This window comes from Otolemur garnettii, unplaced genomic scaffold (genome assembly GCF_000181295.1).
Source record: "Otolemur garnettii isolate 467f Iridium unplaced genomic scaffold, OtoGar3 scaffold00056, whole genome shotgun sequence".
Taxonomy (NCBI): Eukaryota; Metazoa; Chordata; class Mammalia; order Primates; family Galagidae; genus Otolemur; species Otolemur garnettii.
The window spans coordinates 476743-500265 of NW_003852451.1; positions in this window are offsets into that span (position 1 = coordinate 476743).

Here is a 23523-nt window from a genome sequence, read left to right on the forward strand (position 1 = left end):
TGAGCACAGCGCAGGGCTGGGAGTACATCACAGGCAGTGAGCACAGTGCAGGGCTGGGAGCATAGTGCAGGGCTGGGAGCACAGTGAGGGGCAGGGAGCACAGTGCAGGGCTGGGAGTACAGTGCAGGGCTGGGAGCACCATACAGGGCTGGGAGCACAGTGCAGGGCTAGGAGCACAGTGTGGGGCAGTGAGCACAGTGCAGGGCTGGGAGCACCATACAGGGCTGGGAGCACAGTGTGGGGCAGTGAGCACAGTGCAGGGCTGGGAGCACAGAGTGGGGTAGGGAGTACAGCACAGGGCTGGGCATGTTCAGGGCTAGTCTCTCCCTGAAGACTGTGTTACAGCTGAGAGGGGCTGTTTAACCCAGACCTGCAGTGGGACCTCCCCCAACTTGGCTCAGCAGGGCACTAGGGACACGGAATAGATGCAACTGACCCATTTGGATGAGTGTCCGTGGGTAGCTGCCTCTGTCACAAGCAGAGAGGCATGGGTCACTGAGGGGCATCCCTGGGCACCCTGGCTGCCCCTCCTTGATAGCCTGTGCCTGCAGAGAGCCAGACATGCACGTGGGCACCCACCTTCTAGCAGAGCAAAGATGACCCAAAGTGAAGCAAAGATAACCCAGGCTGCCGTGAGGGGCCGCCCTCCACCTTGCCCCAGGTGCTCACCACACATAAGGACATGTCCACACCAGGGTGGCTGAGCACAGGATCCAGGCCTCAGCACATGAGTGGTGCCACAGCAGCTGTGCAGGGGCTCTGGACCCAGAGTGGCCTCCACATGTGATGGCACCTTCCACCCGCCCTGTCCAGCTAGCCACAGGCTGTGGCACAGCCTGGGAACCCACTGACCACCCAGTCTCAGGATCAAAGGGGTGGCCTAGGGCTCAGCCTCACACTGCAGACATCTGGGGTGGAGGCCAGAACAATAGCCGTATGGGGGGGCACCAGCCCACCCTGCTCCCCGCCCCCCGCACTTGGAGAAGCCCTTCCTAAAGTTCCTACTGGCCCAGGAACTGACAGCAGGCGTGTCTTGTGGGGAGTCCAGGAGCTGATGACAGACTTTTCTGCTGAGGGATCCAGGGCTTCTGAGAGATGCTTCATGTTGGAAGAGTGAGATAAATGACAGGTGTTTCTGGTAGGGACATGGCACCCACTTTGAGCACTTTCTGTTGGGGACCCAGGTTCAACTCTTTCAAGAGGGATCCAGAGCTGATGACAGGCTTTTCCTGGGTGACCCAGGAGTGACAAGGGATTTCTTTGGGGGACCTGTGACCTTGATCCGGGTGGGGGAAAATGTCATCCACTCTCAAGCCTTGGTGGCACGAGCCCATCCCCTTCGGTGTGTTGGCAGGTGAGCAGAATGGCTGGAGAGCCCAGGTATGTCTGTGAGGATGTTTGTGGGGCCAGTGAGCATTCAGGACCAGGTGGGGAAGATCTGCCTGTCTTGAAGACCCAGATTGGGCCCCAGTGGCATAAAAAGGCAGAGGAAGGAGAATTCTCACTCTTTCCTGGGGCCAGAGCCCCCTTTCCTGCCCTTGGATATCAGAGCCACAGGTCCACTGACCTTTGAATGCCAGGCCTCGCTCCAGCTGCCCCAGGATCTCAGCCCTCCAGCCTTGGCCTAAGAATTGCACCATTGCACTCCACCTCCTCAACTTCTGACCTGGATGGAGCCACTTGCACTTGGGACTTCCCAGCCTCCAGATGTCAGCCCAGCTGTCCTAGATCCTAGCACCTCTCTCTACACACACGCTGCTGGTGCACGACTGAAACAGGGACGAACTGTGATGGGCATTCTTGTCAAGTGATACAGGACCCAGTGGCAGGTGTTTCTCGTTTAGGGATTTGGGCAATTTTAGGTGTTTCTCATCAGAAGAGCCTTGGCTAATGGCACACATTTCTTTGTGGGTGAGTTATTCATCCTCTAAGTCTCACAAGGACAGCAAGAGAATAGCTGAGTTGCCCCCACTCACTCTGGGCCCAGTGTGGGGATGTTACCTGTGTGATGATGTGTGCAGTCAAGCCCCCGTGTCGAGCTGCTCTCTGAGTGTGTGGTCTGTTGACAGCAGAGCAGTGTGGCCTCCAGGTTGGGGGGTCAGGTGAGCAGAGGCCCTGCCGCCCAGCAGCCACATAGCTGTTGTTTCTTCCTGCACAAGAAGCCAGCACAGCCATATCCATTTGCACTTGCCCTGGCACCAAGCATGCACATAGCCATTGGGTAATGCCCTCCCTCTGTGGGAGCTAAACCCATGTGTATGTGGAAGAGCTGTAATGTGCCACTGGCATTTCCCTGGACTCTGCAGGGACAGGTTCTCCAGGGTGGACCACAGCGCTGTTGAGGGTGGCAGAGGCTGAGTGGGAGGACACCTGTGCCTGAGATGCTGTGGTTTCGTGGGGGAACAAGTTGTGCAAGGACACGGTGCATCCTGCCCAGTAGCCTGGGGTCTTCACTGTGAGCTTTGAAGCATTTTAGGAGAAAAGGAAGCCCTGGGAGGCAGGTGAGATGGCTGGGGGCCAGGAAAGCTGCCCCCAGTGCCCAGCCTGGGCTGGTCCAGCAGCTCCAGTCAGGGGGCCACACAGCTGGTGAGATGCTCTGGGTGACTTTGCAGCAGCAATGCCAGCACCCACCTGTCTCCTTTAAACCATTTGTTAGTAGAAAACTGTGATTTATGGGGAAAATTTCCCAGAGGCTAAAAACTATGAAAGGGACAATCCTTCTGACAGGCCAGTAGGGGCTTATTTGGCCAGAAGTGAGTAGCCAAAACTGGCTGGAGACTTGCAAAGAGGGTTGACACAATCTCTGTCCTGTGTTCTCCACAGCCTGGGGCACGCAATGCTGACTGCCAGTCGGACTGACCCCTCCAAGCCCTGGATTCCTGCTGCACCACTGGGGCCACCTGTGCTCACCCCTAGGCCCCACTCACCCCAGAACCTTGCCCGACAGGGCCTCGAGCACAGCTTCCCTGTAGTCCTGGCTCCTCCTGGCCCAAAGCCTGGCCTTGCTCTCCATTATCAACCAGAGATCTCAGCTGCTTTCAGAACCAGCAGGGAAGGGAGGCTGTTGGGACCATGTTGAAGGTCCAGGATGGACTTGGAGTCTAGGCAGCGGCAGGACTCAGGACCCCCAAGAGGTGGGAGCTGATGTTAGAGCTGGCCTCGTGGACAGAGCAGCTGGTGCCCAGGTGGGTGGATGAACACTCTGGGGGTTTCATCTATCTCCTTGTCACCTGCTCTAGATTCGAAGAGCAGGGACACCACACACTGAGGTCACGCTGGGTCACATGCCTCCAACTGTGAGGGGACAGGAAACATCCACAAAAGGGAGTTCTGGTCCTCAAGGCCTCTGGGGGCAGGCATCCACACTCATTGCCCCTCCAAGTCTCTGAGCCAGAGACAACAAGGCCACAGGAAGAGGGGAGTGCTCAGAAACAAGACGGGAGGGGGTGGTGGTGGTGGTTAAATTACAGCAGGTGCTTCTGCCGCCTCTGACCGCCCCCCCCCCCGCCCCCCGCAGATTTCCTTGTACCTCCCAGTGGTGTGTTCACTGTCTCCCTGGGGATGTGCCCAAACTACTGGTCCATGTCTTGTCCCAGTCAGTGCTCTTCTTTGAGGAAAGCAGTTCTCTCTGTAGGCTTTAATACAACACCTTGGGTGCACCACTGAGAGTCCAAGCAAAAGCACAAGATGGATGGCATGAGCACCGCTGGTGAACCGGCCACACACAGACCCAGCCCACTGGCCTCCCTCCTCACCTGGGCACACAGGGCAGGGCTGCCCACCTGCCCAGATGGCTCTGGTCTCAGGAGAAAGGCAGCATGAAGTAAGGCCCCTTGAAACTACACAGGGCACAGGGCACAGGGCCAGGCTGCCAAACAGAGGATCCTGCTACCCACCTTGATTCCACTCACCACAGAAGCTGGTGACTTGGTGGCGGAGCCTATGGTAAGCCTGGAGCGGGTACTTGGAGAGATGAGCTGACCACAGGGCTGTTCCCTCTGGGCAGGGCCCTTCAGACCACTGGAAGCTTCCTGGCTACACAGGAGATGTGGCTCCTGAGCCCCTCAGCTTCCTACTGGTCCTCCTGTCTGAGGACCAGAAGTGCCCCATGGCGGGACTTGCTGTGTGCACTCAATAGCTCAGCATCCAGGGAAAATGGGAGACAGTCAGGCAAGCAGCCTCTTCTCAGTTGCTCTCTGGGCTGCTGGGCTGATGCAGGAAGTTGGGGTCCTGGGAGAGTCTCCCAGCACCCTCCAGGCTTTGGAGGTCCCTCCCTAGACTCACCCTGACCAATAGACCAGCTTCCCCTACTTCTCTCTCAGGGTCTGTCCGGCAGATCCACCAACCCTGAGTCTCCTCTAGGCTCAGCTCAGACATCTGGGATTCCACCTGGAAGGATAAGGAGCCTAGTGCTTTAATATAAATAATGGACACATTAGTTATTCAGGTTTTTTAAAAAACTAAATTTCAAGAATTTTCTTTTGGGCCCTCATGCTTTCTGAGTGGAGGTCGGGACTACGCCCTGGCAGTGGCCCATGGCCACAGGTGGAACCCACAGCCCCTCAGGACCACAGGCAGGCACCAGATGTAACCACGTTTTGGAGTTACCGGGCCTCACAGATAAAGCTGCTGCTATTTTTCTTTTCAACGTCGCACTAAGTTCACTGAAGCTACATTTGTCCTCGTGGTTAATTATTTCTCTGTGTTTCCGGGCGACCAACTGACTCTGTTTGCCATCAAATCCGAGATTAATTCTGGTTATTTGGATGAGTGATAACAGGATTTCTATTGCTCCTGATGCCACACCAATCATTTGAAATCCAGAGGCACATGCATCTTCTCAGGAGCCTTTCACCAGCCTTCTTGGAACCCTATTTGTAGTGGGCACTCAATACATTTTTGCCAAATTGATTTAAACCTTTGACTGAACCCTGCTAATAGCATTTTAGAACATTCATAGGACATCTTGCCATTTAGCAGATGCTCTCGGAGGCCTTGGGAAAGCCCCAGGGGTTCTGGGCAGGGACTGGGGGAGGGGCCTGCCCCAGCGGCATCAGCTCAGCTTTGTTGAGGCTCTCACATTGCCCCAGGTCACTGTCCCAGGATGATGATTTCACAAACACCTTAGGAGCTAGGAACATGTCCGAGGTGGTCTCCAGAGGGCACCAAGGTCAGTGGCATGTCATGCCCTCTGAGGTGGCCTTTCCTGTGACATTTGAATCACTCTCCTGTTACACGGAGAGTGGCCCCTCTTGGGCCCAGATGCTGTGAAATTTCCTGGACACAGGGACAGGGACTGTGAGTCCAGTGGGGCTTCCTGGAGGGCCCAGGCCCCAGCATTGCCGTCCGCCAAAGGCAGGACCCGGGTCCTCCTTCCCAGCATGTGCCTCCCTGTCCTGCTCAGGTGCTTTGTATTAAAAACTTCCATAGGAATGTCTTCCTCCAAGGTTAAGCCTTTGCTCTTCTCTGCTCTCTGAACAGCTCTGGGTTCTAGTGAGCTTCACAGCACAAAGTTTGCCCAGAGGTTTATCATTTACCGCTAGCTGGTTAGACATTGTCAAGGGATGCTAGAGCCGGCATTAATGTCTAACCCCTAGCTCAGCACAGAGCAGGGAAGAGTGGGGGAGGGGTTGTCCTGGACTGATGGAGTGCGTGCTACCAGCATCCAGGGGCTCAGGCCCCAGCCCAGCCATGCCAAGGCTCATTGTCCAGCGGTCTTGTATTTGGAGAGGGAAAAACTCCCCCTGCATCTGACTTCCAAGTTGCTTTCGTTGGTTAATCTGTTTATTGAGGGCTGTCTGCAGAAACCAAGTATCTGCCTCTCCCAGCAAGAAACAGCCCTCATCAGTGCCCAGAGACAGAGGAGATTGCTCTTGAGCAACTTTTGTGCTCGAGGACTCTGCTCAGGTGTGTGCTGAGCACCAGGCTGGGGCATTCACAGCTCAGCTTCATCTTCTGAACCATGTCCAGTGAAAAGTCTTTTCTTCCAATTTGCAGAGGAGGGAGATCTTTTCCTCTTTTCTTATTTTGCAAAATATACATTAACATTTGGTGGAACACGTGTACTCTTCTTGTAAAGCACAGTTGTAGATAGTCTACTCTATAAATATTTTTGAATTTTACAAATGCCATTCACTGAAGTTTTTCTTAACAGCTTTATTGAGATAAAATTCAAATGCCACACAGCTCCTTTCTCAGAGCACAGTGGTTTAGCAGGTCAACAGTCATCACTGTGACCTGATCCCAGAACTGCTCGCTGTCCCCAGAAAGAAGCCACACCCTCGTTCCCGCTCACTCCTACCTCTGCCTCAGCCACCGCAACCCCTACCCACCATATTGTGTCTCTGTGGGCCTCCCTTTCTGGACGTCCCACAGAAACAGAACAACACAACTTCTGGTCTTTGTGACTCGTCACATCACTCAGCCTAACATGCTGTTCATTTGTGCCATAGCGTGTTAGTCTGTCAGTCACTGTTTTTCAACGGCCAAATAATACTCTGTGGTGTGTGTGTGTTCCATTTTACTTACATCCTATCATCAGAATAGGAGGTAAAGACACATATTTCTGTCTAAGTTTTGCATGGAAATGCCTTCATTTCTCATATGACAACTTGGTGTGTAGCACGGGGCACTGCCAGGCTGCTCTCCAGAGCGGTGGCTATATTGCATCACTGGCAGTGATGCATGAGGGTTCCTTACAGGCACTTGTGAGTGTCTGTGGTGACGTGGCTGCTTGTGTCTGCGCTGACTTGTTGGGCAGCTTTCCACAAGATTCTTGTCCACTGCTGTGTCTTCCTGGTAGAAAAGGCTAGGCAAAGCCTTTGCCCATTTTGTAATTGGGGCTTTTGTGTTTTTATTATTGAATTGTAAGTGTTCTTTATATATTCCACACATAGGTCCTCCATCAGAGACATGATTTCCAAATATTCTCTCCCACCCTGCAGGCTGTCTTATCACTTTCTTGATGTCATCCTTCAAAGCAAGAAAATTTTTTAATTTTGGTAAACCTGCTCTACCTATTTTTTTCTTCTGATGTTTATTCTTTAGGAGTCATATCTAAGAATTTATTGCCTGATCTAAGGTCATTGAATACTTATCTCTTATTTTCCTCTAGGGTTTGTGGTTTTAGGTTTTCCTAAGGAAGGTAGTTGAGACATTTGGAGTTGATTTTTGTGTGCTGTGTGCAGTGTGAGGCAAGACCCAGCTCGGTCTCCTTGCACATAACCACCCTGTTTTACCACCACCACGGATTGGAAGATGGTTCTTTTCCTGACTGAATTATCTTCACGTGTCAAAATCAGTTGGCCATGACTTTGTGGATTTGTTTCTGGAGTTGTGATTTGATTCCACTGGCCTGTGTGTCTATCTTGGTGCCAGTACAAGTGCTTAGCACTGTGGCTGAAGTTGGGAAGGGCCGGTCCCCGACTTTGGCTGTAGCTGTCTCCAGTCCTGTGGCCAACAGCATGCCTGGGCTTGTTACACTTTAGGAGACACTCGGCAACATGTGTCTTCTTTTCTCTTTCTTTCTTTCTTTTTAGCTTTTCTTCTGTTCCTGAGGACAGTTCACAAGATCCTTCTCTTCTTGAGTATCTTGTGTTCCCCAACACAGAGCGAGACACAGGCTCCCTGATGCTGTGTCGCTGGGCCGGGATCACCACTGCAGCCCCACAGTGACGTTCACCTCCTTAACAAACTGAAGGCACTAGGTGACTCCAGAGATAGGCACTGGCCCAGGTAATAAAGATTTACCCACCGGGTACCCCAGGAGATCTCTGAACATCCAATTATTTTATTTCTCTCACTTTCCTGCCTGAGGCCTGAAAAGGCAATGAAAGTTTCAGATGTTGATGACTAGAACACACAAGCAATGCAGAATCCCAGCTCAGTGGGCTCAACCCTCTGAGGCAAATATCCCAATGTGATATCCTCTGTGCCCCATAGGAGAGACTAAACTGAAGTGAGTTTTTAGGCCATAGGTAAAGAGGATGGATAACACTATTTTATGAGGCAAAAGGATTAATACCACCCCCCGAAGCTGTCCCCAGCATCTAAAGCCGAGCAGCAAATCATCTCAAACGTGGTCCCTGAAACAATGACACGTAACAGGGCTTGGGAGTCCAGGTCTGGAAGCTAAAGTCGCCTACAGAATCTTTTGTGTCCAAGCCCAGCAGCTGATGGGCGAAGACTCAGCAGCAGCAGCAGCTCCATGGGCCTGGCCCTCCACAGGCCATTTCACGGGCTGGTTCAGGCACAGAAGCTTCTGGACTTCCTAGAGGTTGACTCAGAGCTCCCTGGGACAGGTCCCTGGAGAGGTTGCTGGGAAGAAGCTACACTTACTCTATGACTCAGCCTCAGAAGTCACAGAGCATCAATCCTGCCATGTGTACCCGTCAGGAACCAGTCACTAGGTCCAGCCCATGTTTGATGGGAGAGGCTCAGGAAGTGTGGTGTGTCTAGAGCCACTGCCCCAGCTATGTGTCATTCCAGGCTATCCCACATCACATGAGATGCAGCACCCTCACTCTGGCCAGGTGCTTTACTGTGGTCCTTTCATGTTAGAACAGAGTGGTTGAAATAAAGAGAGGGCTGCTCCACACCGGACTGCACAGGCCTGCAGAGTAAGGGTCTGAAAGCGGCCACTTTGCAGGATGCCCAGCCGCGGCTGTCTGTCCCGGCCTGAACACACCAGCAGTCACGGTGCTGAACTGTTTCATGCCAGGTGATAACAAGAACTCTGCTGATGGGCACAAGTCTCCTTCCAGTGCCACCCAGCAGCATCTGGGGCAGGGGGGGAATGATGCAGAGGCAGGGCTGGTGGCGTGAGGAGTGGACAGCGCACACCTCTGCTGCAGAAGGTGCAGAGCACTGAGGCTCCTATGACTGTCTCCGGGCGAAGAGTTGGACATAGTCCCTGAAGTCAGGTCAGAGTTCAGACAGGGGCACCATTTGGTTCATGTCAATCTTGTCAAACCAAAAGAAATTGCACCAAAAATATTCCAGAGACCAGAAGGCTTAGATAATTTTACTGATTTGATGAACACCATGTGTTACAACTTATGTCATTTGATAAGCAGTTTTTTGAGATTCATGTATCTCTAAGCTCGCCTACTAACTGTGGGGGTGCAGGGACAGCAAGAACTTGGGGTTTGGAGTTGGCCCTGGGTTTACTCAAAGAATCAGAGGTTCCCAAAGGAGGTCAGTGGTAAATTCCTATGAATACTTTGCTGTTTAAAAGCATCACCTTTCTAAGGTACAATCGACACGTAAGGAAATTCATCAGTTTTTCCTCTAGCATTTAAACAGATCTAGCCAGTGTACTTTATGAAATCCCCACCACAAGAAATACCTTGAATCCGTGCACTGTCCAGCCTGAGCCTGAAACTGTCACTGTGTCACTGAGTCACACTGTGTGTCACACTCACATTTGGGTTCTTCCACTTAGAATGTTTTTAGGATGTGTTCATGTTGTTGTGTCCTGTATCAGAAAGTCATTCTTGCTTTTTGCAGAGTGCAAAATATTGTGTGAACATGAGTTTTCATTTCCCTTATGTAAGTACTTAGGAGTAGAATTGCTATGTTGAGTGTTTTTACTCTATTTAAAAAACTATTAAGGGTTTCCTGGAGTATCTATGTTGTATTTTTATCAACAGTATGTGAAAATTCTAGTTACTTCACATTTTCACCAACTCTTGGTATGGTCGGATATTTTTAATTTGGCCATTCTTAGTATACAGCAGTGTTTCATGGTGGTTGTAATTTGAATTTTCTGATCACCAATGATGGGAAGCATCTTTTCACATACTTATTCCCTACCTTATTTTCCTTAGGAAAGTGTCTATAAAATCTTACACTCAATTTTTTAAAAATTAAGTTGTTTGTCTTATTGGTGAGTAGAGAGAGTTCTTTACATGTTACGGATACGAATCTGATGTTTGCGTGTTTTTTGAATACTTTTTCCCAGGAAACGTCTTTTTTACCTTTTACTTTCTGCACGGTGTCTTTCAAGGGGTAATAGTTTTTAATTCTCATGAAACCCAATTTATCAAAATTTTCTTTCATGGATCTTTTAGTGTCTAAACACCATGGCTACTGTTATCTAAGAAACATTCGTCTAATCTAGGTCACAAAGATTTTCTTCTATGTTTTCTTTTAGAAATTTTGTAGTATAAATTCTCACAGTTAAGTCTTTGACACATTTTGATCTGATTTTTGCATGTGGTGATAGGGTGCATGCAGCCACCTGGTTATCTCAGAGCTATGTGTTGAAAAGATTACTCTTCCACCATGGAGTCCCGCTGCCACCCTTGTTAAGCTCCCCTGGCCATGAGCCTGAGCTCCCGGCCTACTCAGGTGATATGCGTGTTTATCCCACACAAGCTCTGCCCCGTCTGGATCAGAGAAGCTTTATACTAAGTTTGGGAATTGGGTTGGTAAGTCCTCCTCCTTGTTTTCTTTCAAAATTATTTTGGCTATTCTAGGTTATTTTTATATGAATTTAGGATCATCTTACCAATTTCTACAAAAGTTTTGCTGATATTTTAATAGAGATTGCACTGCACCAATAGGTCAACTTGAAGAATTTCTATCTAAACCATAGTCAGTCTTTCCATCCATAGATGTGGAATGTCTCCCATTTTACTTAGATTTTTAAATATTTCTCTTGTTAGTATTTTGTAGCTTTTAGGATATAGGTCTTACACTTTCCTCGTTAAATTTGTTACTTCTATGTATTTTATTTACACTGATACTTTCGTGAATGTGATTTTTTTAATTTAATTTTTTGAATTTTTCAGTTTTATTTTCTTGAAATGTCTTTGTCTAGCTCTAGTATCAGTGTATTGCTGGCCTCATAGAATGAGTTGGCAGCATTCTCTCTTCTCCTATCTTCTGGAAGAAATTGCCCAGGATGTGTGTAATTTCTGCTTTAATGTTTGGTAGAATTCACCAATGAATCCATCTGGACCTGCTTTCTATCTTAGAAATTTTTAATTATTGATTCAATTTTTTAAATAGTTATTGACTTATTTGCATTTTCTATTTATCCTTATGTGAGATTTGGCAGTTTGTGTCTTTTAAAGAATTGGCCCATTTTATCTAGGTTATCAAATTTGTAAGCAGAGAGTTGTTTATAATATTCCTTTATTATTCTCTTAACATCCATAGCATCTGTAGTAATGTCCCTTTTTATTTCCAATAGTAATTTATTTCTTCTCTCTTTTTCCACTTAGCCTAGCTGGAGGCGCCCTGTCTGTGCTGCGGGCTTGCTGGTGCCTTCCCCATGGGGTGCATCGCAGATTCACAACACTGCACCGAAGTGGCTGCACAGTGGGTGTTCAGTACACGAAGGTTATGGCAGCTGTGGTGTTAGCCATGGCTACTGCAAAGGCAGGTCTCACTTTCTTTGGAAGGAAAATAAAATCTACTCAACAAAGGCTGCCTTTCCCTCCATGGGCTTCTGTCTGTCTCTGGCGGCTGTCCTCTCCCCACCCCTTGGAAAGGTCTCAGAGACCCTGGCTTTATTCCCTGTGATCTGCTTCTCAGGTGACGGAGGGAAAGGTTTCAAGAATTAAATGAGTATGTCATTTAATTCTCACCTCCTGCCAGGGCCTCCCTGCAGGACTGGCCTCCCCCTCCTGTCCCTCCTGGACACTCTGGCTAGCCCAGGCCTCTCCACGGGCTGTAAATCACCACCCTCCTGCCCTCCTGTCCTGGCCTCAGCTCTGTTTCCCTGACAGAGCAAGGCGTTGATTTTCACGCGGTGCCTCTTGTCATCACAGGCTGTGATTTGCGGACATGTCTCTCTCTCCTCCTGAGGGCCCCAGGTCACCAGCTTCTTCTGACCCCTGTGGTCTCAGCCTTGCTCCCTCCCCTCACCCTGTTTTCCTTGTTATCCTCTAGAAAAACAAGCCAGGCAGCCTGGGTCTGGGAAAGACATCTGCAGCTGCCTCTTGTCGACTTTCCCAGGGATCCATGTGCCCATGGGGCAGCCTGCAAAGGCTCCTTGAGCATTGCCCAAGGCCCTACTGTCTTTACTGAGAGGCAAGGAGCTAGTGGACACAGTGGGGCCAGTGGGTGGCAGGAGAGGCAGATGCCCCCACAGCCTCACACCTGGCAGATACAGTCCAGTTGTCACCAACTCCATGCCCTGATCTTGGGCTTGAACTTTGTCTGCCCCAAATCCAGGTATGGGTTCAGAGACCCCAGTCCCTCAGCATGTGGACCTATCTAGAAAAGGGGTTGTCTGGTGAATTAGTTGTGAGGAAGTCACAGCATAGCAGGGTGAGCTCCCAGTATGATGTGACAGAGTCCTCATAAAGAGGAGAAGTTCAGACACAGACTCACATAAGCAGGGGCAGAGGCCATGTGAGGATGGGAGTGATGCTGCCACAGCTGGAGACACTCTGGGAAGCATGGCCCTGCTAACCCCCTGACCTCGGCCTCCTGCCTCCAGGACTGTGAAGATAAATTCCCATCCTCCAGGCCCTGGCCCAGGAGGACCCTGCTGTCCAGGTGGCCCTTGTATTACCCCTGCTTCCTCTGCCACGTTCCCGTGGTCTGGCCTGAGAGTCAGAGGTGGCTGTCTGGGCTGCAGCAGCCTGAGAATGTGCAGGTGTTTGCTCTGTCTCCCTGGCCAAGGGGCCAACCGGGACTGGGTCAGGCCTCACCTGGTGTCCTGGACCCCAGAGAGCCACCATCCACAGGCTCTGCATGGAGAGTGCTTTGTGGCCCTCCTGGTGCTAACATGGAAGGCAGCCCAAGCAAAGGGATCGCACCTTGTCCCTTCCTGGGAACTGCAATTTGGAATCAGAGCTTGCAGTGCAGACAAGGCACCAGCTAATAATGATTAATAATAGAGTAGGTGCTTGACCTTAACTGGAAACACTGCCTGTGTGTCCATGCCCTTCAGAACCTCAGGAAGGATCTAGGCATCATGGGTTTTAGCTCAAAAATACTGTCAATATTTTGTCCTGAAACTTTATTTTTCTGCCATCTCAGTAGAGAAAGTCTTAATGTGTCAGGATATAACATATGTGCTGTCCCTGTGGGAAGTGGGAAGAGGAGCCTGGCCATCCAACAGAGGCCTATGGAGCACTGGGTGAAGGGTCAGCAGGGCACACGCGGGCTCCAAACCCACTCTGTGTGGAGCCCCACAACGCTGTCCAGACCCCGTAAGATGGCCATATGGAGCCCATTAGGGTTCATTCTCTCCTTTGTGTAGAAAAACCTTTAAAACTATTTCCTCTTAAATCCAGGAAGCAGTTTTTCCCTAGAGGTAAAACATTTGCCCCAGATTAGATTTGAATAAAAAGTACAGGTTGGGTTTGAAATGTGAAGACTCGGCTGGTTCCAGACCTGAATTTCAGAGTCACATCTGTGGTTCTGGCACTTGCTTCCCGTGGCGCACCTTTCTGTGTGTGTGAGACAGAAGCTGTGTTCTGTGAGGGGCTGGCGCCACCACCCTGTCCACACCTGACCCTGAGTGGACCAATTTGGGTTCTGGGGACATTCAGCTGGAGGTTGGAACCCCAGCGTTGGGAGATCTGGTTCTAAGAAGCCCAGTGCCCTTCCATGGCCACGCGTGGTTTATGCGTCTGGTGGGATGAGGCAATGCCCACCCAGGCGCTCCTGCCAGCCCTCCACACTGACCACCCTGGCTGTGGCAGCTCTGAGTTGTGCTCCCAATGCCAATACTTTAACTTCACAGAAAGCTCCTTCCACACTGTCTTGTGAAGTTTCCAGTAATCCCTCATAATAGGGAATGGCCAAGAGGTGCTAACACCGACACCATCTTTAACTCTCCTCTCTTCCCATGAGAAAAAAATGGAGACAAACTACACTTCAAACTCATTCTCATGTGGGTGGTATTCAGTCCCTCGTGTGCATGGAGAGGGTGTCTCTGCTGTCTGCACGGCCACCATGGTGCCCTGAGTGCCCTGCACTGAGCACTCCCCTTATCCTCTCAGCTCATCTATCAGGGCAGGGAGGCAGGATGCAAAAAGGAAACCCCACCCAGGATGGTGAGCAAGTGTATTTCCCGGGACCCCTCACAAAGCCTCACAGACGGGTTGGTCCTGCCTGGCCCTGCACTGTTGCCTTGGCTGGTGTCCTCTGAAGACCCAAGTCACTGCCCTCCTGCCAGAGCCCTTGGTGTGCCCTGTGGTCACCTCTGTCTACTGAGCCAGGCCAAGGGTCTACAAATGCCCCCATCTCAGCCTGTGTGGTAGCCGACCCACCCATCCCCTGTGTCCTTACCTGGTGTGGTATCTGGTCGTCTCGTGGTGACCCCAGAAACTCCCTCTGTTAAGAGAGCTCTGAGTCCCTGAGAACCTCCCAGCAGGCTGGTCTGGGCTCTGAGGCCCATCCTTCTGTAGGCCCTGACCTGTCCTCCTCAGGCTGCTACAGCTCTCCTCCTTCTGGTAACTCAGTGAGTGTGGAACTCTACGATGGCTCTCCTCCTTCTGGTAACTGATATGGGGGTGGGGGTGGGGGCAGGGCCTGGGATATGCTGCCTGTCTCCCTGGGCAGCCACTGGCATAAGCCTGGGGCCTGGAGATACTTCCGAGAGTAAAGAGCAGCTGCTCCATCTGCAAAATGATAAGGTGTCCTTTATTTCCCTTAATATCCCTCTACTCACGTTGGCCCCAAATCTCACCTCTTCAGGTGCCTGTGAGGGACACGGCTGGCCACTAGGACCGAGGCCACAGTCACCCACTGACATCTCTGTTTGAACCTTGCTGGCTGAGCATCTTCTGATCATCAGTCAGTCCTGGGTTCTTGTGAGGTGGAATGTCTCATTTTAGACAAGTAAGTTTGTCTTATACTACTTTATTTCTCCAGAGTTGACTGTGAGTCAGAGAATGAGCCTCAAGGCCCCCTGGCCATGGCAGAGCAGCACCAGGACACCTAGCACACTGCCAGAGGCCTGGGGACCAAGCAGGGCCTGGAGCCTGGGGCAGCAGCGGCTGTGCTGAGCAAGGACAGCTGCTGCTTCCCTGTGCTGGGAGGTCCCTTGGAGGTCCCTCTGCCTCAGGGCAGAGCAGCAGAGAATGGGGCCCACGTCCCAAGTAGGAGGTGGCAGAGGGCCACAGACATGGGCAAAAGGGGATGGAGTCATCTTACTGCGGTGAGACTCCCTCCAGTCCCTGCACTGTCTTCTGCACTCTGGGCAGCACTGGCCCCTGGAGGTGTTCCACACCTGCTGCATGAGTGAACGAGACACCTACAGAGGTGGCGCTCAGGGCAGAGCAGCACCAAGGGACCTCCCAGCAGAGGGAAGCAGCAGCTGTCCTCGCTCAGAGTCTCTGGCTGTCTAGCGCCCTCTGCCCAGCCCATGTGTCCCCCTGTGTTCCCCATGCACCCCTGTACCCCCCTTTGCTCCCTATGCCCCCCCACACTCCCATATAACCCCCTCTTTGCCCTGTGTCCCCATGCCACCCATGTGTCCCCTGTGCCTCCATGCCACCCATGTGTCCCTGTGCCTCCTGTGGCCCTATACCCCCCTGCGCCCCCTGGGCCTCCCATGCCCCCTGTGCCCCCCTATGCCCCGTCTGCTCACTGAGCTCATTCCCACCTCGGGGCTGTGCCTGCGGCCCTGGTTCCTGGCTCCCTCTGTGTTCTGTTGTCAGCGCTGATATCACCTTCCAATGAGGATGGCCCCAGCCACACTGGTGACAACCCATTAGTTAGCTGAGAAGTAAATTTAGAAGGTTCAGGCCAACAGACATTTTTGTTTTGTTTTGTTTTAATGTCTATGAAATAAGGAGAGAAGGGATCAGGACATCTCTGCCTGGTTAGGCTGGGGCTGTTGCGCAGCTCCCATTTCTCTCACGTCTGCACAGGCCTGTGCCCTGTCCGACTGCCTACCTGCCTCTGCTCTCTGCTGACCCACACATGGCCACTGCCATCAGCTCCGGACACTGCGGGGCCCGAGCAGCATTCTGAGGTCAAGCAGTTTGCTGCAGTGGGAGGAATGACCCGCCTGCTCCAGCCCAGGCCTAACCCGTCTTCCCCCAGCCCCCAGGCTCTCAGCTTCCACCCGCATCTCCCTGTTTCCTGAACCTGTGTTTAGAGGTAATTTGCTGCACTCCAATTGTGTTCCCACATGTCCTGCCTTAACAAGTCACATCAAACCCCTGCAGCGCCACAGAAAATGTGGGACGTATGGACCCTCAGACTCTGGCTGACCTAGAAGAACCTGGCCAAGAGCCCCCCAGCCTCTTCGGTGGACATTCTGCATTTGCAGGGCCTAAACGGCACCACCTGCTCCACCCTCCCAGGCCCTTCCTCCCCCAGAGCTCAGCCCCATGACCCGTGGAACAGGGTCCTGGGCACGTGTGTTCAGATGGGGAGAATGAACACACACACTTGAAGAGGGGGTGTGAATACCCTCCGGGCAGTGGGAAGGCGGGGGCAGGTGCATGGGCAGGTGCTGGCGCCCAGAAGGCTCATCTGGGTGGGGAGGAACCAGGGCTTCCTCAGAAAAGCCTCAGGTTCCGGAGATCACAGCAGAATCGTGGAAAAAGGAAGGCCTGTGCCTGCTAACAGAGGCCCCAGCCACACCTCTGCAGAACAATAGTGAGCAGCCCAGCGCTGTGCCAGCAGCCACCTTTCACCTCCAGCCGGCAGCCAAGGGAAGGGGCCACATCCAAACTCATTAAAGCTTCAGCTCACTGCCTCCTAGAGGCCTCGCTTTGCTCCCAAGGGACCCAGGAAGATAAGAATAGCAGAGGGAAGGGACTCAGAACCGGAGTGATGACTGGCCCTTCCAGGAGCTAGGGGTGGGGATGCAGAGAGGTCAGGGGGTAGCCTTGGGCAGGGCCCAGCCCAGGCCCTACTGGGCTCCCTGGGACCAGAACTGTGATGCCCAGACTATGTCCACACAGAGCCCAACCTGGGGACCAGAGACCCTGGAGCCTACAGACCCTCCTGAGGGATCACTTAGCTATCTGGAGTGGGGCAGATGGAGTCAGGACTCGTGGCTGCTGTGGGCCCATCAGGAGTGCTGTCCCTTCCTGTCTCTGTCAAAGGCCTACAGACCTCTGTGGCCTGGATACCAGGTCCTGCCAAGGGGTGTCCATCCGTGTAGGCAGTTGCAGTACACCCTAACTGTGCTTTGATTTGATTTATAAGTTTTGAATATTTGGACCTGAGGCATATGGGCTTCTGTGTCCCATGCCACAGTATGAGGGGAGGTCAGCTCGGAGTCTGACACAATGAGAAGGTCCAGCAAACTTCCTGGGGAGGCAGACATGGAGAAAGCATTCCCTGCTGAGTCAGTGCTGACCTGGCTGCGTAGCCTCAGCTCCCACCAGGAGTAGCATGGTGGCACCTGTGCCCTGACTCACAGCCCAGGCCCCAGGCGCCACCTTATTTTGGAGACAGAGTCTTGACAGATATGGCCAAGAGAAGATGTGATTGTCAGGGTGGGTCTGAGTCCCATGGATGATTTCTGGAGAGAGCAGAGACATTTGTGCAGATACCAGAGAGACCACATGAGGACAGAGTCTATGAGCCAAGGGATGAGCAGCTGCCTCCCAGAAGGCTGGGAGAGACGCAGAGGGGATGCAGGGGCAGGTTCTCCCTGACTCTCCCGAGGGGTGAGGGACTTCTGGTCCCAGGACTGTGCTCCATTAAGGCACAGCTCCAGTCCCCCTTCGTCCCTACCCTCTGGCCAGCAGGTGACCTGCACGTCCCTATGCTCTGCTCCTCACATTGTTATTCAGGGGTCTCTGGGGACACGGCTGCCAGGTCACCGACGTTCCACAGGTATATGGTATGTGGGTCTGGGAGGTCTGTGAGTCAGCCAGAAACCATTCTCCAAGGACGCTAAAGAGAGCAATTAAATAAAAATAAGTGTAGCCCAGGCAGTGTGGATTCCCGATGGCTTCTGTTTGCCTGGGACCTATGCAGGGAGGTGGGGTATAAGAGTGGCAGGGTCCTGCAGCGCCATGAGGTCTGGCATGGGCATCCAACGGGCTTGGGAGGAGGGTCCTGGCTCCTTCGATCTTCCCAGAAGGAATGAGTGGAGGGGAACATCTGTGTGACCTTAACTCACCCCTCAGCCCCCACTCCTACCCTGGTAAAGTGAGCTGCACAAGACCCATGGCCAGGCCTGACACTGGATATGGTGGCATCACCTCCAAACCCTGTCACTCTGCAGGTCAACAGGCAGTGAAACAGGCCTGGCCCCTCACAGCCCCTCCGGGTCTCCCTCATCCTCCCACCCCTCTGGGCCCCTCCCCCATCCTGCAAAGATGACCCCTCTGGGGCTTTGTCTGGAATCAGGAGAAGGGGGCAGGGATGGGTGACTTTGGAAAATTGGTTAACTCCAGCCTCAGTCTCCCCATTTGGGAGGATGGAGAATGACTGAAGCCTATGTGGGAATCTGCCAGGAAAGAGCACAGTGTGGGCCCTGGGGAGCAGGGACGAGGGCTAGAAACATTTGTAGTCTCTGTCTACATGCAGGTCCTGTGGTTTGTGGCCAGAAGGATGCAGCCCAGTGGTGAGGTGGGAGCAGGGCCTGGGCTCCCCCTGTTCTGGGAAAGCTGATGGCCATTCACCATGCTAGAGTATCTTCCAACTTGTCAGCAGACGGTTTCAGATGGAAACCGGTGCCAGGTGCTATGGAATTCTGAACAAATGGGGATAAAACTTGAATGTGGGTATGGCATGGTGGGTCCAATAATGGGAAGACCTTGCTTCTGGAGGGGGGTCCATATCTAAGTTGCCCATATTCCTTCCCGTGAGTGTGGGCAAGCCTGACCTTGCAGAGTGGGCCTGTGGAGAGGCCCCATCATCCCACAGGCGTCTCCTCACCCTTTCCCATGGGTTCATCCCAGGCAGCGGTGCCAATGGGGCCCTGCCTGAGGAGCACCGTGTGCCTCCCTAGGGAGATATTGTTAGCTTTGCTGACCCCAGAAAAGACACAAACTAAATTACAATTGAAACCTGACGTTTTATCAACTCTCCTGCACCTCCGGGAATGGGCAAGTGAGCAACCCTCCTGGGCTTGAGGCCATCTCCATATGAGGGTTGGAGTCTACAGGGCTTCCAGAGGCTGTCCTGGTGGGGGCCAGGGCCCAGGAGGTGACCGCCTGGTTTGCTGTTACAGGGCCAGAGCAGCCTTGTCATTCCGGAAGGCTTACATCCTGCCCTCCCTTCCTGCCCATAAACTCATCCTGGCTGTGTTGTTGGCAGCTTTGCTGCTCAGCCCAGTGGAGAGGCAGAGGACTTCTCTGGCACCGCCTGCCCCAAGAGGCATGGGGGACACCAGGCCTGCACTCAGATCCTTCTCAGCTCCCAGGGTAGAGTGACAGGGTGACTTCCACAAACAAAACAACACCAGACGCGTAAAGAAGAGCAGGCACGGAAAACAGAGATTTTGTGCGATTAGTGTGAACGGCTTGGGCTCCTTCCCCTACACTGGCACTGATGTTGAAGAGACACCTTGTTCCATGTTCTCAGTGTCCCTGGCTACTCTACACAGATTTCTCTCGTGGAAAATGTTCTGCACAACCCTGTGGGACGTGTGAGGAACGTGAGCTTGTTTGGGAGCCGCTGCGGACATGCCATGCTCACACTGAGTAGGTTTCAGAAGACAAAGGAGATGTCACCTTTTCAACATCACGGCAATGAGGCACATCAGAAATTTATTGTTATGGTTACCGTGAGCTGGAGGGTGATCACTTCATAAATAATGTGTGAATTTAATAATTCATACAATGGACTCTCTCGGGCTTGCAGCTGGTGGAGAACACCCTATCAATGTTTGCAGTGAGGATGGCGGCCGTTTCAAAGGCCACCATGAGGTCAGCAGAGCACCATACAGAGCCGCCTCTTACTGGCAAGGAAATGAGAGTTGCCCCTGTGCTGGAGGTGCACTGTCACGCCCACACATCATAAGGATGCTGTGTGTTCTGGGGCATGATGAAAGGAATCAGCCATGACCGTGAGTAACGGCAGCAGCCAAGACAAACACTGTCAGGATTATCAGACCTCAAGCTCCAGGCAAAGCCTGATTACCAGATGGGGCCAGAGGAAACGGGTGGGCCGCGCCCTGCTCCGTGCTGGGCTGGTCACTGTCCACTGTGGCAGCAAGAGCAGCCCTCTCTCTTTGTTGTCTGGAATTCACTTCTTGCTGCCACTGAGGCATGGTTCCCATTGGTCAGGATGAGAGGCCTAAGAACAGTGCCTCCAGTTCACCTGGGTATGAACCCAGATTCTGTGATTCCCCAGGGGTAGGGGTCAGGTCTTGGAGCAAGCACCCATCCCCGGCTTCCCATGTTCCCCCAAGGAGTGTCAGCTTGACCTGGTTTTCCCCCAGGCTGCTGAGGAGACCAGCATCTCACCCTTACACAACAGACTGGGCACTGCCAGTGGGCATTTTCTCACTACCCTAGAGGCAGGAAGGCTGAGACATAGATGGCAGGAACACCCTCCTGGTTTGGCCTCATGTGGCAGGGAGGGAGGGACAGGCTCCCTGGGGCCTCTCAGCCAGCCTAGGGAGATGGGCCCAGATTCCAGACCACAGGCCCTGTAAGACAATAAAGGTGCATTTTTAAGCGCCCCCGTATGTGGTGCTGCTGTTACGCAGCATGGGAAGACTGGCACTGTGTGTGTGGTTGGGTGTGCAGGGGTCTCTGAAGACATATCCCCTACCAGGGCACTTCCTCTCTTCTGGCGTCGGCCTCAGCCTGCAGCCAATGTCCCTACAGACCCTCATCCTTCAGCTACCAAAACCAAACCCAGAGCGTGGGAGTTGGGGGCTCTGTGAAGAGACCGATGCATTGGAGTTGCTGAGCTTCTTGCCTCTGAAAGTGACTGAGGCACCTGCAGCCTGACCGTGGGCCAGGCCGGCCCTCAAGAGCGATGAGAGCAGATAACCTCTAGGACCCTGACAACTTGGAAATTTGGGATCCCGAAGCCGCATTTGACCTGATGATCAGACAACAGAGGTAGACTTTGCTTTGAATCTGATACAGGTTCTAAAGAGTAGTCTCAGTGAGCAGGGAGAGTTGTGCTGAGCATTTCTGAACATTCGACACTGGATTCAACCCCTGGGGCACAGTAGACGCAAAAATTCCATTTTATTGAGTAAATAATTGAATTCCAAAAGCATTTGGGCCATAATTGGACCAAACATATGACTTTCCAGAAACAGTATTTTGAAAGATGATACTTAATTGAACGTTTGGCTTTATCTTTATTTAAAATAAACAATCTCATTACTCCCATTGTTTCCACTGAACAATGACTTGAGCGCCTATATCATGCCTGGCATGGGCCATCTGGGGACCTCAGAGGAGAAAATCATGCCTGTTTTTTCTCGGGGCTGCCTTATGCAGGGCAGGTATGCAGGTGGCCATGCGTAGGGGCAGATGTTGGTATGCCTAAGCATGTGGGTGCCTGTGTATATGAGTGCATGTGTGGACATTTGTGTCTGTGTACACATGTGTGTTAATGTATGTGAATATACAATTGTGCATATGAGTGCATGTGTGTTTGTGTTTGTGAGTGGACATTGGTGTATGCTGGTACGTGTGTGTTAACATGTGTGAGTGTAGATGTGTGCAAGTAATTGAATGTGAGTGTGTGACTGTGTATTTACATGTGTGAGGACAAAGAAGCTAGCACCAGGTGGGGCAGGGTGCTGGGAGGGTGAATTGAGCAGTTCACTGCCCACTGTGTCCAGGTCAGTTGTGGTTCTGGCTGCTAGAGGGGCAGGGGCTTGAGTAGCTGGTGGGTGGGCAATTAGAGAGATAACTAGTTGGAGATATTTGTCATGTGGTAGGCATTGATGCAAAGCCCTGACATGATGCTGTCTCCTTGCCATGTGCTAGACCACAGGACCTGAAGGATAGGAGGACCAGGATGCAGACCTGGGGGTGCTGGGCTGGTGTCAGTTCCCCAGGAAGCATCTTAGAACCCAGAATAGGGGCTCGGCGCTTGTAGCTCAAGTGGCTAAGGTGCCAGCCACAGACACCTGAGCTGGCAGGTTCGAATCCAGTCTGGGCCTGCCAAACAACAATGATGGCTGCAACCAAAAAATAGCCAGGCATTGTGGCAGGCACCTGTAGTCCCAGCTACTTGGGAGGCAGAGGCAGGAGACTCACTTGAGCCCAAGAGCTGGAGGTTGCTGTGAGCTGTGATGTCACAGCACTCTACCCAGTGTAACAGCTTGAGGCTCTGTCTCAGAAAAAAAAAAAAAAGAAAGAAAAAAAGAACCCGGGATAGGTTCAGGCTTTACACGCAAATCTCAGATTCGTAGTTGGACAAACAGGCTCCCAAATTCCCTCTGTTCACTGAGACAACACAGTGGACACAAGAAAGGCACTGAGGTATGGGAAGCACAAAGACTGCCTTTAACATTGTAGAACTAGGAAGCTAGCAATAAGACTCAGGCCCGGTCTTGCCCCCCACCCCCAAGGACACACCCCTGTGGGAGCCTGGCCTCTGAGAGGATCCAGAGAAATGCAGAGCTGGCAGCTCAGACTACAGGCATTGAGACAGGTGCGATCCCAGCTCTGCTATCGCATGGATTTTCTCTCTGCTTTCCCACATGGTGAGAAATGTATTTAAATATCCTAATAGAGATATCTGTAACCAACATCATTGTTAGTATTCCTTTGCTAGAGTCCCAGCGTCACCAAGAGCATTTCTTCCACAGTCCAGTTTGGACTGTGATTCTGTTTGGGCTTGTGCTGCCAAAGGAGGTCAGGGGAGGGGCCTCGGAGATGTGAGACTGGTGCTTTAGGGTAATAGAAACTTGGGGCCTGAGAACTTTTCAGGGAGGGAAAGCTGGTGGGAAAGGAGGACTGGGTGGAAAGCTTTGGGACCTAGACTGCCAAGAGGTCTGGCTCTCTTGTGATTCAGTTCCTCAAACTATGAAGCTGTGTTAATAGAACTTCTGGGGTCAGCAGGGACATATGGTAGAAGAATGTGGGTTCAGCCTGCATTTCACCTGCAAGGCATGGAATTGTAGGAAAGTCATTTGTATCTTCTGGATGTAGGCTTCGTTATCTATGAAATGTAAACAATATACCAGACCTTTTCAATTTTCTAAAGTTTCAGAAAGATTAAATGAGCTGATATTTAACATAGAACCTAACATAAATGCAAAAGTGTAAAACTGTTAGCCTTGAGGCTGTTAATAATGATGATGGTGATGTCATGGTGATGATAATAATGGTTATAATGGTGGTGATGATGGTGATGATGATGGTGATGGTGATGATAATGGTAGCAGTGATGGAGGTGATGATAGTAATATCATAATAATATGATAATGGACGTGATGGTGGTCATAGTAATGATGGTGGTAATGATAGTAATGGTGCTGATGATGATAGTGATGATGATAATGATGGTAGCAATGTTGGAGGCAATGACAGTATCGTGATAATAATAATATGATAATGGAGGTGATGATGATGATGCTTATGGTGATGATGGTGGTGATGAGGATAGAGATGATGGTGAAGGTGATGATGATAATGATGGTGATGGGAGCAATGATGGAGGTGA